The sequence below is a fragment of the Aquarana catesbeiana genome, linkage group LG08, assembly GCF_042186555.1.
Source record: "Aquarana catesbeiana isolate 2022-GZ linkage group LG08, ASM4218655v1, whole genome shotgun sequence".
Lineage (NCBI taxonomy): Eukaryota > Metazoa > Chordata > Amphibia > Anura > Ranidae > Aquarana > Aquarana catesbeiana.
In genome coordinates this window covers 230,270,450-230,288,242 of record NC_133331.1, presented here as the reverse complement: position 1 = coordinate 230,288,242, position 17,793 = coordinate 230,270,450, and the positions used below count along the sequence as shown (strand labels likewise).

The window sequence follows — 17,793 nt, the reverse complement described above, 5'->3', positions numbered from 1 at the left end:
CTAAACCCCGGACCCTGCAATCACTATATCTGGTCTCCCACAATACACAAAACATGGAAATGCAATTCTTTTAGTAAATATAAACTGCTAAATACCTTTTCTCATCAGCAGTTAGAGCAATCTTGTGACTTCTATCAGTGTCCAGCCAAGCACTGGTTAAAGCTTGTAGGTGGAGTTTTCTGATTGTCCTATGAGACTGCAAGACTCCCGACCCTCTGTCTGGACAGTGCTGATGCTGTCACATGCACTCTCCCAAGAAAAAAAAAACTCTCTAGCAATACACACCAAACTGAGCATGTGCAGCCTGACTCCATAGACTCTGTGTTATCAGGAAATTATAAGGGGGCAGTGGAAGGAGGGGCGGTTCAGAGAAGCCAGGATCAAACAGCCTATTAACACAATGTGGAGGATTAACCACTTAGGTTCCACAGTGAGTATAACAAGCAGGGCAGCCATCAGAAATTGTGGGGCCCCTTAGACAGCTTTAGGCCTGGGCCCCTCCAGGCCTGACCGCCAACTTTCCCCAGGGCCTGCCCACTGGCCGTCCCATCAAGTCCTTCTGTGCAATTTTATTTTAACACTTACAACGTCATATATGAAAATGAACAGTTTATTATAAGTCATCAGTGCTTTCATATTTATATTTTGCCAAAAAGAGACATTCCAAACCAGCAGCTGTACGCTCGCAGCCCCCACTCACACCTGTAAGCTCGAAGCCCCAGTCACACTTGTACGCTCGCAGCCCCTCTTCACATATGTTCTCTCTAAACCCCCTAACACCTGTATGTTCTCAGCCCCCCAACACCTGTACGCTCTCAGCTCCCTCACACCTATACGCTCTTAGCCCCAACACCTGTACGCTCTCAGCCCCCCTCTCACCTGTACGCTCTCAGCCCCCCTCTCACCTGTACGCTCTCAGCCCCCCTCTCACCTGTACGCTCTCAGCCCCCCTAACACCAGTATGCTCTCAGCCCCCCTCTCACCTGTACGCTCTCAGCCCCCCTAACACCTGTACGCTCTCAGCCCCCCTCTCACCTGTACGCTCTCAGCCCCCCTAACACATGTACGCTCTCAGCCCCCCTCACACCTGTACGCTCTCAGCCCCCCTCACACCTGTATGCTCTCAGCCCCCTCACCCCTGTGCGCTCTCAGCCCCCCTAACACATGTACGCTCTCAGCCCCCCTCACACCTGTACGCTCTCAGCCCCCCTCACACCTGTATGCTCTCAGCCCCCTCACCCCTGTACTCTCTCAGCCCCCCTCACACCTGTGCGCTCTAAGCCCCCCTCACACACGTACACAGGCACACACACATATGTACACAGACACACACACATGAACACAGGCACACACACACATGAACACAGGCACACACACACACATGAACACATGCACTGGCACACACATATGTACACAGACACACACATGTACACATGCACATAGGCACACACACATATGTATACAGACACACACATGTACACCACCCCACCCCGTTCCTCTTCTGTTGTACATTAGTCCTTACTTGGAAGGTGCTGTTCCTGGTCCCAGCTCTTGTGGAAAACACACGAGGAGTGCACATGCTGGAATTTACCAGAGGTGGCAGCAAAGAGCCCGATGTCAGTGACACAGCAGCAGCTGCTGACTCGCACACATTCTGAAAGCCAGTGCAGCCACGGAGCTTTCATGCATCTCTCCCTGCCTTCTCTCATCCACGCCAGACAGCCGGGCCCTTCTAGACTCTCAGGCCCCTTACAAGTGTGTGGGCTGTACCCCCCTGATGGCGGCCCTGATAACAAGCATGCTTTACTGCATGTATACACGGATTTTAATGTTGTGCGTTTAGTAACACTTTGATACAACTAATTTTTATTCTGAAGCTTTGTACTGCACTTAGCAAAACAGTCAAGGACATACACAGAGAGAGACAGAGTCATAACGGTCAATAAACCCTCTGAGCAGGGGGTGACCATGTTCAGAGCTAGGAAAGCCTCCTATGAAAAATAGTAAACAATCTCCAATCTCCAAAGCAGCCCTTGCAGTAAATACAAGGTCTGTATATGTGGTTGGACCTTGTTAACAGCATGGCCAAACCACAATACAGAGATAAAAAAGAAAAACACTTTGAAAGAAATGAATTAAATAACTCACCTTATGAGTTCCTGATGTTAACATCATGGGCTACAGAGGGATCTTGGCAAAATCCCAATTCTCACAAAAGAATATCACAGTTTTGGACAGAAGTATGGAAGTAAGGAACTGTAAGTGTTTTTTATGATTTTATGTGTTTTTTTTTTAATTTCCCTAATGCAGCATTTTTAAATCAGGTGGTGGTGGGGGAGGGTCGCCACATGCATAAACTGTCCTTGCATTTTAGTGTAGGTCCACTATAAACTGTTACAGGAGATATCCCACATGTTAAATTTTCTGCGTGTATTATTTTGCAATGGTTACACTATATGCAGTGCTTGGGAAAAATCAAGCCTGGTTTACTGTACAGTATATATTAGACCCGGGGTCAGCAACCTGTAGATCACTATCTACCAGTGACCATTGTCAGGTGACCGGTAGGTTGCGGTCTGGCCTTTCTGACCCGCCATCCCAGAGCAACAGAGTGCAATGCAAAGGGACTACTTGTAAAGTTGGAGCTGTAGTAGGGATCAAGAGCCGCATAAGCCAATGCCTCCCCTGAAGTGCTGGCTCCTGTCTCATGCGGAGTGATACCAACTGCACTCCACCTCTTATCCCGGGTAGCAGTCTCCAGAGTGGTGCCAGCGGCAGGAAAGAAGAGGAGATCTTCAGGTCAGTGTGAAGCAATGCACTGGGCATAATAGTATAGGGCTGCTTTTACACAGATGCACTCCTTGTTACCCTCACTGCGGGTGCAGTGCAGTGTACCTGTAGCTTTTCTGCCGGTTTTCTGCGCTTAGCCATAGACTCCTATTATATCCTGCAGGTTTGGTGCACTTTCTGAAAGCACACAAAATTCAAATGCAAATGAACCTTTACTGTTCTGAGCCATGATGTGCTGCGGTTTACCTGCAGTGCATCTGCGACTTTCCTGGTTTAGCTGCGCTTTGCCATAAACTTCTATGATGAGGTGTGTCTAAAAGGTTTGGTGAAAGGTATCAGAAAACAAACAAGACAGAAGATACAAACAAATTACCTTTATTGGCCTTCGAAATAATCACCATCCTTCACAACAAACGTTTGGCAACGTTCATAATGCTTCTGGAAATCAGCAAAGGCCTCTTTAGCAATCATTCGCAGAACCGCTGTCACACATGGGATCTCAGGCCACATAACCGCCCTCAACCCCGAACTTACCCAAACAAATTAACACAAAAAAACAACAAAATGGCTTGAATAATGGTTTTATTGGTATAAATCAAATTAACCATTTTTTCAACCAATTTAATCACACTTAGAATAATGAATAAAACTCCTAATTAAAAAAAACCTGCTCATTTATAAGATTCGAGCAAATATCATAACTTTTAAACTGTAAGTCCCCACCAGCCAATCCTGTTTTAAACAGGATTGGCCTACCCAACAGCTGCGGCCATTTCCACACAGGATTGAAGGCCTAGATTGAACAGATTGTTCCCCACTTCAAAAAAACAAATAGAGTCAGACCTATACAAACCAGGGATACCACCCTCTAGGTCAATGTGACGATATGAAAAACCGTCAATAAAAGGCATAAACTTTTCCAGAGATCTGTTGATCTGCCTTCTCACCTTCTCCAGGGGCTTTAACTGGGGCGAGGAGAACCAGAGAAGGTGAGGAACTATCTCAGAAAAAACAAATGTACAAAATGGAAAAAAAAGTTTAAAGCGTTGAAAATCCCACTTCATTGTGAAAATGAAATCAAAAGATTTTTGATGGCCAATATCATTACTTCCTGCATGAATTATGATTACTGAAGGTGGAGGCCAGTGTATACAAAGCTGAGACAGATGAAATGATAATTGACTCAAACACAAACCTCTAATATCTTTCCAGTAAATTGAAAACGAGTCTGTGGGAAGTGATAGGTTTTCCGTGTAGCAACGCTGAGATGCTCTCCTACGTGCCCAAAAAAACAAAGGAGTGACCAAGAAACCATACGGTCCTGTTTGAACCTGAAGAAATTAAATAGAAAGGTTAGGGCGAATATATACGTTAAATCTATCAGGCTCGCATCTACCCAATCTTCTTATTACTGCATCATCTAGGCTTCTATGGCAGCGCCAATGCGGAAAGAATGGGTCGAGAACAAGACGTCAGAAAGACCTATGACCCACAAACATTTTTTAAACATGGAAGAAAACTGATATTTGGTAAGAGGTAAACCTTCAGGATGTATTAGGAAATTGCCTGACATTCCAGGCCTGATGGCCAGATACTTTGTAATGACTACCGAAGGGCAAATTATGGGATCCCTGCATGGGTAGAGCTGAACCCGACATCCTCTACCTAGTTGATCTGTTTTAGAGTGACGGATAAATAAACAAATGCCAGTACCCAAAACAGCAACATCTTGAAATCTCAACCTAGAGTGTCGGTACCAATTCCGACACTCTAAGCGCGGCAAAAAAGGCCAAACAGAAATTCGCTTGAAAAAGAAACTCCTCAAATTAATTATGGCTCACTTGACACGAAGATAGACAAAGCTGTTTGAGCATTTCAACAGAGATGGGCCTACCCTTGTCAGGGGCGTAAGTGCTTTTTCTGTAGCCTTTCAAGGCTTTTTTTATCGAAAAGAATACATTCAATGGTGGTAATTTATGGATTTTGAAAAAGAAATAAGCTCCTGCCAACATTTTAATTATGTGGCTGTGGGACAAATGGTCATGCATCAAAATACATAAAATAGACAAAATTGCACCCTCCGAGTGTTGGAAACAATGAAAATTGAAGGTTCTGCAGAACACTAACCACCTATTCCAAGCAGCTGAATAGTCAGACCAGGTGTGAGGGGAGAGAGAATTTCTAATCGCCATGGTTAAAGCATCTAGATTAAATTTCAAAAATGGTCCCGACAAACACATCCCTCATGATCCACTTCAGGAAAAAGCTGCCGGAAGCATGAGATCTGCAAACAGGATAAAGCATCCGCAATTATGTTAGATTTCCCAGGAATGAGCTTTTACCCATATGTTATGTTTTAAACATAGTAATACAAAATAACAAATTATTTAATAACAGAGAGGGATTTTGAAGACAAACAATTTATGGCAAAAAGTACTCTTTTGTTATCAGTTTGAACAATGATTCTTTTTTAGTAAAATAAAGACTCCAGAGCTCGAACGCCGCTACAATAGGAAAGAGCTCTAACAAAACAATGGTAAATGTGTGGCTGGGCGACCATCGGTGTAATACGGCACCTCATCCCAATAATTTGAAAATCAAGCCAGAGGGAGGGAGTACAGGGATTATGGCGGTGCCAAGAGGAACACAATATACTCAAATTAAAATTTAAAAAATGCTTTTATTAACAAAAATCGTTAAAACTGAACATGAAAATCACAAAGACATGGTGTGCATAATTTATAAAATCAAATTTGTAGCAAACTTATTTCACGTGACTTGGCCTGAAGAGCGTAGCGGCCAGTTCAGTGGGTAGGTATTTTAGATATCCGACATGTTTCGCCAGTAATGGCTTCCTCAGGGACAGATGTTTGATACCTAAAGCGCTACAGTACACTCTATAAAAAGAAATATAACAATCAATAGACATTCTTAGGTAATTGATACATAAAATTCACAAAGATATATGTACATATGTTTGCGAGCCAGGCACGTCTTTGGGGCTTCTTTTAGATCCCTGGCTTGTTCCCGCCCACCTCCACCCCTCCTTTGTGCCCTGATCGGACCCTTGCACAGCTAAGGTGTATCTCATGTGAGAGGCTGAGAGCACCAGACCCGGTGCACACCCAACACTGAGAAGTGCAGGGGCCGGTGGGCAGCTAAGGCCCAACGGATGATACGAAGGCCTGAAGGGGGGAGCACATGGCCTCCAGAGGTGCAGGGGTCCGATCAGGGCACAAAGGGGGGGTGGAGGTGGGCGGGAACAAGCCAGGGATCTAAAAGAAGCCCCAAAGACGTGCCTGCACACAAGGCATAAATAGGGATTCTGACAAGCATAAGGATGAAAAAATGGAAACGGGGCATGGTCCCTGGCGTGTACCCACGCAAGTCACTCCGACAGCTCACAAATTGTAACATTAATTGTTGGCACAAGATATTCATCAATTACAAGCAGGAATGACTTTAATAATGACATACAAACAAAGGAACCATATGATATCAAAACAATGGTATTTCCTAAATCTGTCTATGTTATATATAATCATATAGGTAATAAATTGAGAAATTTTATGTGAAGAAAGAAAGCTATATCTTGATCCATCAGGGCCAATCTCTAAAGTGGGGGGAGAGGATAGTAGGGAGGGGTATGAGGATACTCAAACAATATATACAACAAATAAAGATAATATAAATAATAAAATGTCCTATCAAAAATTGATGAGGTAAGATATGTCAGCCCCGAAAAGAGGGGGGGGGGGGCCTACCTATAGAAATGGCTTGAAACTTATACATTCATTGAGCCCTGGATATATAGTGGCCTCCAGAGTATGTATCCACTTGGTTTCTAATTGAAGTAGTTTGTGATCTATATCCCCACCCCTGATATGTGCAGGGATATGTTCCAATGCTGTAAATCCCACAACCTGGGGATCAGAGTCATGGTGCTTTGCTATATGTCGATTGATGGAGGTGGAGGTCTTACCCTTATATAGAGGTTTTATATGATCACGAATCCTTACACAAAATTGGCGTTTAGTTTTGCCGACATAGTAACTGCCACATATGCATGTGGCAAGATAAACTACACCGATAGTTTGACACGTGACCTTGTGTTTAATTTTGTGTATCTGGCCATTTGGAAGCGGTTTCTCGCGTGCATCGTAAATAAACTCACATACATCACAATGGCCACAAGGGAATGTGCCAAACACTGTTGAAAGAAGTTCTGGTTTGGGTGCATAGTGACTCGCTGTAATTTTGTCCCGTAAAGATGGAGAACGACGGTAAGTAATTTGAGGCTGGGATTGAATATATTTTTTAATAGTGTTGTCTGCTGTGAGGAGGGGCCAATATTTATTCAAGATATTCCTTACCTCATTATGGTGTTGGGAAAATTGGGTTATAACTCGAACGGGCTGAAAACCATCCTTATTTTTGGTGGAGTATAAAAGTTTTTTCCGATCCAATTTTTTTACTTTATTAAAGGCCTGTTTCAGCAAATTATGGCTATACCCTCTTCTTTTTAGTCTCTCATAAAGCTCATGTGAGGCCACAAAGAAGTCCTTTTCGTCCGTACAATTCCGTTTAATGCGTAAATATTGGCTATACGGGATACTATTCAACAAGGGTTTAGGATGAGCGCTTCTAGCGTGTAAAATAGTGTTCCCTGGCGTTTCTTTACGATACAAGGATGATGAGAGGTTTCCGTCAAAGTCCAATCGTATTTCCAGATCAAGGAAAGTGATCCTTCTCTGGCTACACTCCATTGTGAACTTCAGATTATATGAATTAACCGCCAGAGCATCCATGAATCTCGAGAGGTGCTCTCGAGTTCCAGACCAAAAAAAGATGATATCATCAATATACCTGTGCCACGAAATCACGTGGCACAGGAAATCAGCAAGGTCAGAATTAGAGAACAGCTCCTTTTCCCACCCCCCCAGGTACAAGTTGGCGTAGGATGGCGCACATTTAGTGCCCATAGACACGCCTTGTACCTGGAGGAAGTGGGAAGTGCCAAATAAAAAGTGGTTACGTGTTAAGATGAAATTCAAAAGGTCCACAACAAAATGACTATAGGCCTCAAATTTGGGGCCTCTGTCCTGCAACAATTTGGAAATTACTTTGATGCCAGTACTGTGGGGTATGGTGTTATATAGACTTTCCACGTCCAATGCCACCATCCATGTGTCATTTGGAAGTTGCAGGTCCTCCAGAATACGGAGGAGATGTACCGTGTCCTGTACATAAGAGGGAAGAGCCTGAACATGTGGACTCAAGTACTTATCCACAGGGGCACTTGCATTTTCTGTCAAGCTTAGACACCCTGATACGATAGGACGCCCAGGGGGGTTCTTTAGGGACTTATGGAGTTTGGGCAGAGCGTAGAACGTGGGTACTCTTGGATCTTTGACATTTAGAAATTTCCAGGTGTTAATATCTATGATTCCTTTCTGGTAGGCAGAGAAAATAAGTTCGTAGTATTCGCGAGCAAAGTTTTCGATAAGTGTACGTGAAATAGGTCTATACCAGTCCTGGTTGTCAAGGATGTTGCAGCACATGATTTCATATGCCGCAACATCCATAACAACCACATTGCCCCCTTTGTCGGCAGGTTTTATTACCAACCCAGGATGGTTCTGTAGAGATTTAAGAGCCAGTTTCTGGGCACAAGATAAATTAGAAGGACATGATATGGAAAGATCAAGTTCTTTGATAGTGTTACTGATTTGTTCCACAAATGCCCAGATATTGGGGTTCACTGAGAGATTGGGAAAACCTGTAGATTTTGGTTTGAAAGATAGAGGAGGGGGAAAGGATACTCCAGAGGCCACAATGCCGTGGTTATCAGGTTGCCACAGACATTCATCCTCTGTACCACCCTCTTCCAGGAGCGTTAGTAGATCCTCAATAGCCTGAATTTCGGCTACTGTAGGGACACTGTTGTCTGGTACTGGGTCCGCCATTTATTTGAATTACAGTAGATTTATCAAAGATAACCTTGTACATTAGCTTTCTTGCAAATAATTGTATATTCCAAATCAAAAAAATTATACTGCGCTGTCCCTCTAATTTATCTTCAAACACTGTGTCTGTGAAAAACAAATAATATAATTGTGCTGCTGCAACCACAAATGAGAGACAACCCCCACCTCAAATAGCTAAATGGAATAGGCTGCGCTGCTTAATATGTGAACGTGATTATAACAGGTGAGTATAACCATGCCAAAAACATTCCTGGTGATATATAACACTCAAAATAGATGAAAAATGCGTACAAAAAAAAACCAAATAAAGTGAATATTGTTAAAACAATGTAGACTAAACTCCACAAACTGCACGATTCATGGTGAATAAATAAAACAGTGAAAACTCAGAATCGAGGACCATGTAATGCTGCAAAGTCCATACTTTCAAATAACAGTCCTTATGAGAGAAATAACTTTTTGGTGAGGGAAGAAAACACCAATCTTGATGCAGAGTGAGGCATACACAAACATATCTCCCTGGGGAGTGTGGTGATATAAGAAGTTCCTCCACCTCAGACAAAAACGCCCCTTACCAGATGGTTAGATCTCCTGTCACAGAGATCGTGTAAGCGAGTGGCTGTGTCCCCCAGCCACTGGGTCTCTGCAAGGTTCACACTCTGAAGTTCACAGGATTGGGGTATTAGTGCTCAGATCCCAAAAATAGAAAGAGAGATGCTCCATAGCGTAATACAGTTAAGTTTTATTAAAATAAAGAATATAAGAAATGCACTTACAGTGTAAAAACGTCTTAAAAACAATGCAAGCCGGCCGGCTCTCAGATGCTGCCCGTGTCTTCCGGGATCAGCGTGGTATGGTGGTGACGTCAGCAGGCCGCTCCTCCCTACGCCGTTTCGACAAAGCTGTCGTCTTCCTGGGGTACGGGCAGCGTGCTGACACACCACCTAAATAGGTAAATACAAGGCAAAGGTAACGCCCCCTTCTGAGATCAAGATCTCCGAAGCCGTCGCCGCCATATTTGAGTTGGGCGACCAGGGCTTTTAACTCGGTAATTAAAAATAAGGATAAAGATTTATTGACGGCCCGGATTGGAAAAATGTCTGTCCCATAACCCGAGCAAGAAAATCAATGCTGCCATCAGCTCAGAGACTAAGAGATCTGTCTTGACAGTCAATGATACTAAAAAACAGCCAATCATAACGTGCCGCTGCTGAACATACTAACAGCTTAAGTGTCAAATATACACAAAACTGCAGATCAGATTTAGATTACGTAAAAGTACTCTGATGACATATGATGTCTCTAAAAATGGACCAAAGACTTTCTTTATAAATACTGTGAAATTAGAAACCCTTTTTTTTAACCATTACCGTCACCAGGTTTAATGGAAATAAAAAACACATACTGTGAGCACGGGGGTCACACCACCCCTGTTATCATTTCATAATGGATTATAAATATACTGGATGTTGATATATACCAGTCAAAGTGCTTTGAACCCAAATGTGGAAAGAGATCTACAAAATAGTAAATTGAAATGAATTAAAAATTCCAAAAAAAAAAAAAAAAAAAAAAAAAGGAGATAATGGCTAGCTCTCTCTGATCTATGGACCCAAATTTGGCGTTAGTCCTCCACATTGACCTGCATAGGAAGGTGGTGAAAAAACCAGCTGGTCAAAGACTGTGAGAAAAGAAAACTAATTTTCCATAGTAATACACACGATAAACAAAGGAGACTTCAGTCTCCAAAGTTTATGTGCAAGCTCGATCTCCTTATAGGAGACTTCTTAAGTACATGGATAGCTTTTGAGCTGATATTTTAATACCAGTTTACACAATGTCTACTTGATATAATATGTACCGGACAAGATATAAACCCCTTAATATCCATCATGAACCGAGAGTAAGGAGATGGTGGACCCATATATTACCCACCCCCACCGGACATGATGATCTCAGAACAAGGCCCCAAAACATAACACTCTAACCATTATCAATGAAAGCGATTCCTTTCTGGTAGGCAGAGAAAATAAGTTAGTAGTATTCGCGAGCAAAGTTTTCGATAAGTGTACGTGAAATAGGTCTATACCAGTCCTGGTTGTCAAGGATGTTGCAGCACATGATTTCATATGCCGCAACATCCATAACAACCACATTGCCGCCTTTGTCGGCAGGTTTTATTACCAACCCAGGATGGTTCTGTAGAGATTTAAGAGCCAGTTTCTGGGCACAAGATAAATTAGAAGGACATGATATGGAAAGATCAAGTTCTTTGATAGTGTTACTGATTTGTTCCACAAATGCCCAGATATTGGGGTTCACTGAGAGATTGGGAAAACCTGTAGATTTTGGTTTGAAAGATAGAGGAGGGGGAAAGGATACTCCAGAGGCCACAATGCCGTGGTTATCAGGTTGCCACAGACATTCATCCTCTGTACCACCCTCTTCCAGGAGCGTTAGTAGATCCCCAATAGCCTGAATTTCGGCTACTGTAGGGACACTGTTGTCTGGTACTGGGTCCGCCATTTGAATTACGGTAGATTTATCAAAGATAACCTTGTACATTAGCTTTCTTGCAAATAATTGTATATCCTTGATAAATTGGAACTTATCAAATTCTGCTGAAGGACAAAAAGTAAGACCTAATTGTAAAACTTTTATTTGATGTTTGGTTAAAGGGAAGGAAGAAAGATTGACCACATCTAAATCCGAGGTGCGTTGTGACCAGGAACTGGTAGGTGCTACAAAGTTGGACTCTGTGTTGAGTCCAGAGCTTGGGATAAAAAAATGGGAGCCAACTTAGGATCAATCGACTGTGAGGCTGTAGGAAACATAGTAGTTAAAGTAGGTTCACTTACCCGTCTTCCAATGGGAGCAGGGAGGGCAAGTGGTGCCGGAGTGGTTGTAGGAAGTGCCGAGTGCGCAGTGCGAGTGGAGGTAAGTGGTGGCCGTGGTAGTGCTCGTGCAAGAGGAGTAGAGGTGCTCGTGGTTTTTGGTCGGGCCCCTAAGGGCTTAGCAGTATTCGTGGTTCCAAAAGTGCGTTGGATAGAGTCCGTAGAGGAGGTGGGTAATTCACTCTTTCTTTTTTTGGGAATTCCGTCTTGTGAAAGCTCACGATATGTAGTAGATGAGCTAGAGGAGAAGGAAGTAGAAAAAACATTAGGTGCTTCATTGTTATTTTTAGGTACATTCTCGGAGTTAGGTTTGGTAAAAGGTTTTTTGGGGGTATTTCCATCCCATCTATAAGCGTAACCATTAGTGTGAGCCAGTTTGTCCCGCAGGAATTTACTTTCTTTAGCATTGATTATATCTATTGTGTAGTCCTCGAGGTGAGCACGGAGATCCTTCTCCCTCTGGGCGAACCTCGAGGAGGACACATCAGCGGCCCGATCCGTAAGTCATTCATTAATAGATGTGTCTAATAGCGCCAATTCCTTATCATACTCCTGACAGAGCATGCGAATCATGTTGAAGGAGCATATTTGCAGGTTATCTTCCCAAGCCTTTTTTAGAGGATCAGTGGTTTTTTTAATATTGGGGAATATTTGAATTCTAAGACCCCAGGGAACAATCTGGTTTTCAACATATTTAAGTAAGTAAATCTTGTGCCAATAGACACGGACCTTCTTTTCTAATAGCCGTTGGAATCTAATGAAGTATTTATCAAGTTCAGTGTCAGAGATATTAAGGGATGAAGGATGAAGGAGCACGCATGCTCCGAACGCGTGCACGCCCCCAGCGTCACTGATACCCGGGAAATACAACTTAACAGACGATCCACGCTGTGCCTGTCTCAACCCAGCCTGTGACACTGGTTACCACCTGCGCCGTCAGACGGGACTAGGAGACAAGTGTAACACACTCCAGCATTCAGGATCGCCCCCTGTGGAGCCCTGCTGCCCACCACACAGCTTCCCGGACGGATTTTTTGCTTGATGTGCCTGTATCTACCTTACTCTGAGTGAGTGCATTTTAACCTGTAATAAATGTTTATGCTACAGTACTACACTTAGGTCGGCGCTGCTTTTCTTCCTTTTTATCTCCCTCCAAAGGTGAATTCTGCCCTTCAAGCAAGCTGCCTCCTGTGTTTGTATCTGCATCTCTCCCCCTGAGGTCATAGACCTATACTCTGCATCCCCCCCCCCCTCTCCACTCATTTCATCCCAGTTTTTATGCCTGGACTTTTGTTCATCAACCCAGCACCATCCCAGGACTTTTTTTTTTTTTTTTTATCATTTTTTTATCATTTTTCATATTTCATTTTTCATTTTTTATTTTCTATTATCATTATTTTGATCATATAAATGTATTGTAACTCACACATGACTGTTATTTAAATTGATATCTTTTAATTAGCTATTCTTTAATTTTTTTTTTTTATATAACTTACTATCCCTTTGTATATTGCTCACCCCTATCCATAGCTGTCGTCCCCTAGCGCAACAAAATATTGTAAATTAACAGTGTCAGAGATATTAGAGGTCGTATGAGACGTTTGGATTTTGGTCATAAGGTCCTCCCAACCTTCCCCACAGAAATCAGCCATGATTTCAAAAGAAACAGCAATAGGATCTTTTTAAAGGGAATTCTAAAATTACAAACAAGTGTCCACATATACAATTACCAATTTAGAAGGAATAATAAACAATGACGTAAAGTGCATGTCTTGGCACAGACATAAATATAAGAGGGTAGCCCAGCCCGAATTAAGTGTACTAAAACACTAGGATTTCAAGATAGAAATCAAGAAAGGCTTCAAAGGTAAATGTGTGGCTGGGCGACCATCGGTGTAATACGGCACCTCATCCCAATAATTTGAAAATCAAGCCAGAGGGAGGGAGTACAGGGATTATGGCGGTGCCAAGAGGAACACAATATACTCAAATTAAAATTTAAAAAATGCTTTTATTAACAAAAATCGTTAAAACTGAACATGAAAATCACAAAGACATGGTGTGCATAATTTATAAAATCAAATTTGTAGCAAACTTATTTCACGTGACTTGGCCTGAAGAGCGTAGCGGCCAGTTCAGTGGGTAGGTATTTTTGATATCCGACATGTTTCGCCAGTAATGGCTTCCTCAGGGACAGATGTTTGATACCTAAAGCGCTACAGTACACTCTATAAAAAGAAATATAACAATCAATAGACATTCTAAGGTAATTGATACATAAAATGCAAAAAGATATATGTACATATGTTTGCGAGCCTTCAGAGTAGACCACCACCCACCACCCAAGGTTAGCCTAAAAAGAATTCCCCACACCACAAGGTGCCAGTCAGACCCCCTACTAGGCCATCTAAGGATGGTAGACATGTACCTGCAAATCACCAGGGATAGGTGCCACATGCCTCCGGAGCAGGGCCTCAAACAGAGATCACAATAGGTAGCTGCAGGGGGCAATGAGAAGGGCCTGACGGAGTATATACCTAAAAATACAGTTATGTATAGGTAAGTTCAATGTGATGGGTTATGGAAAGGCCATATACCCGCCCATTAATTAAAGAGAAGGGAAACATATTATAGGACTAACATAGTCTCTAAATGTTACTTACAAAGATTCTATTTAGAATGGGTGGCAGGACACCGAAAAACACCAATATTGAATATAGTTCATCGAAGTGTATGGGATGGAGCAAGTATCTCTAGGGGTTAATAAAGAAAGAAAGGTTTGTATAACACATAACACTATCCCAAAGATACTGAGTCCAAAATTGCAAAATGCAGACTGACTGTGTCAACAAATGACACAAACTAAGTGTATACAAGGGTAGTTTGACACTCACCAGTAAGTGTGATATAAGATGGAATAGGTGGCTGAGAGAGAATCTACAGCCGATTAGAGCGCCAGATGGAGTAAGCTAGAGGACAAAAGACATTGTCAGCATAATGTATACAGATCAATGGGAAAGAGAGAAAACACATTCACCAGGCACAATAGTGAATGATGGTGCCTACCGAGCCGGATTTCAATTGATGCGACGGTGTCCTGTGAATCCATGACATGTGTAGTGGCCTGGGATGCCGGCGTTCTTATTCCCCCCACACATGAGCGGCGTCTGACGTCACCGCACGTGTGAGCGGATGAAAAAGAGCCACTGCGCATGCGCCGCTCGCAATTCCATTCGGGCCTACAAGGTCCAGAAGGCGTTGCGATGGTGTCCATGGTGACGTGTAAACACATTACGGGCAACACGCAGTATACAAACGCCGCAGCTAGCAGCGTGATACCTGGAAGATGTAACACTTATCCAGTGTGCAGTGGCAAGGGCGGGCAGAGGAATAACCTGTGCCCTTGGGTGTCCATACAGCTAAGGTGTATCTCATGTGAGAGACTGAGAGCACCAGACCCGGTGCACACCCACCACTGAGAAGTGCAGGGGCCGGTGGGCAGCTAAGGCCCAACGGATGATACGAAGGCCTGAAGGGGGGAGCACATAGCCTCCAGAGGTGCAAGGGTCCGATCAGGGCACAAAGGAGGGGTGGAGGTGGGCGGGAACAAGCCAGGGATCTAAAAGAAGCCCCAAAGACGTGCCTGGCTCGCAAACATATGTACATATATCTTTGTGAATTTTATGTATCAATTACCTAAGAATGTCTATTGATTGTTATATTTCTTTTTATAGAGTGTACTGTAGCGCTTTAGGTATCAAACATCTGTCCCTGAGGAAGCCATTACTGGCGAAACATGTCGGATATCTAAAATACCTACCCACTGAACTGGCCGCTACGCTCTTCAGGCCAAGTCACCTGAAATAAGTTTGCTACAAATTTGATTTTATAAATTATGCACACCATGTCTTTGTGATTCTCATGTTCAGTTTTAACGATTTTTGTTAATAAAAGCATTTTTTTAATTTTAATTTGAGTATATTGTGTTCCTCTTGGCACCGCCATAATCCCTGTACTCCCTCCCTCTGGCTTGATTTTCTAACAAAACAATGTTTTTTGTTGCTTTCTGAGCAATCCAAGAATCAGGCCAAGAACCACATAGCCAATGGGTGGGCCATATGGCTGCAAATCCATGTGAGCCAGCGCTTCAGTGAAAAGCGCCAAGTCGGCTGCAAAAGCTAAATCATCTTGAAAGATCGATCTACCATTGTATTGGTCAAAAAATTGAAACCAAACTGGCAAGTCTTCTTTCAGGTCTGTAGATAAGCGGATGTGAGAAAAAGGCGATTTAAGCCCGGCCGTCGCCAGAGACAGGCAACGGGAGAATATATGACTCACTGGCATGACTCTTGAAGCGAAAGCTAAAAGACCAAGCAGATTGAAGTTCCCTCAATAACACTTTCCGCCTGCGAAGCAGGATGGAAATGGACAATTTTAATCTAGCAGTCGGCTTCAGGTAGCCTGAACTCCAGGGCTAAGGTGTCATGGTGATGCCCAATAAATTGAGAGAAACGGACAGTAGAATGGTCTTCTCATCTGCCGAGGGGATGCCGAAAAAGTTAGTGATACTAGTAAAGAGCTTCAGAAAGGTAAAAACAAAAAGGGGAACCTGCTGGACCAACAAAGAGGAAATCATCAAGATAATGTATAATGCTGTCAAAACTAGACTCAAAAGGCACAACCCATTGTAAGAAGGATGCAAGAGATTTAAAATAAGAGCAAGATAAGGAACATCCCACAGGGAGACACATATCGAAAAAATAAAGATCATCAAAATAGAAGCCAAGTGAGTTATAGGATAATGGGGAAATTGGTTACAATCTAAAGGCAGATTTAATATCAGCTTTAGACAGTAGAGCACCTTTCCCAAAGTGCCTAATAATCTGGACCGCATCTTCAAAAGTCAAATAGGAAACTGAGGAGAGAGAAGAGTCTATATCATCATTCGAGTCACCTTTGGGGAAAGACAAGTGGTGTATGAGTCTAAATGAATTGGGGTCTTTCTTGGGCACAATGCCCAGAGGGGAGACTCAGAAATTGTCAAAAGGCGGAGAAAGGAAAGAGCCTGCCAAACGCCCTTCCTTAATTTCTTTAAGGATTTTTCCCCTGACAATATCCAAAAACTTACCTCAGATTTTTTACCAGCTGGCAACCTGTACCAGAAAATACTGGTAAATTAAAGCCGTCACTAAAACCATTAGTTAATAGACTGGCTCTCTCCCTGTCTGGGTAGATTAACAGCCAATGGATCATATTTTCCAGCCTCGCTGGAGTGCAGGCTTTTGGAAAAAATATCTCTCTGCGAAGCATTAGGAGCAGATTTTTTGAAGCACCTAGTCAAGGGGTGAGAGCCAAAACAGAAGGAACACTTGTGCTTGTAGCGACAAGAACTGCCCCACTTACACTGACTCTCATTCAGGGCCAGACTTACCATTGGGCTTGACTGGGCTTAAGCCCATGGGCCCCGGCCAATAGGGGGCCTCATGGGCCCCTCCTATTTTGAAAGCCGGCGAGAGCTGCCAAGAGCGTCCGAAAGCCGCCCAGAACGGCCGAGAGCAGCCAAAAGCCGCCAAGATACACAGGACATCTGGCTCTGTATCTCGGCGGCGCCATTTTTAAACTGAAAGGCTGCAATGACAAGGCAGCAATGACACTGGAGCAAGGCTACACTGACAAGTCTGCAAATGACACTGGGGCAAGGCTACACTGACAAGGCTACGCTGACACTGACAAGGCTGCAATGACACTGACAAGGCTGCAATGACACTGACAAGGCTGCAGATGGACACTGACAAGGCTGCAGATGGACACTAACAAGCCTGCAGATGGACACTGATAAGGCTGCATTGATGGGCATTTAAATGTAAGTTTTTTTCCTTAAACTTCCCTCCTAAAAGTTTTTTTCCTTAAAATTCCCTCCTAAACTTGAGGTGCGTGTTATACGCCGGCGCGTGTTATACGCCGATAAATACAGTAATTATCATTTTATCCATTTTTATTGCTTTAATTAATCGTGGACCCAGTACGAATACCAGTACAGTATCCCCCACTTATACGCTTATATATTATCTACTTTTATGAGTAGCCATTTGGCTGTTTTGTCTTGTCCAATTAAACAGAAG

General features: G+C 43.1%; 1 protein-coding gene across 14 annotated transcripts in view; it reads left to right on the top strand.

Annotated features, from left to right (window-relative positions):
- The window catches only part of RASSF4 (Ras association domain family member 4), a 683,776-nt gene that overhangs the window by 645,644 nt on the left and 20,339 nt on the right, over positions 1–17,793 (top strand). The window lies entirely within an intron of this gene.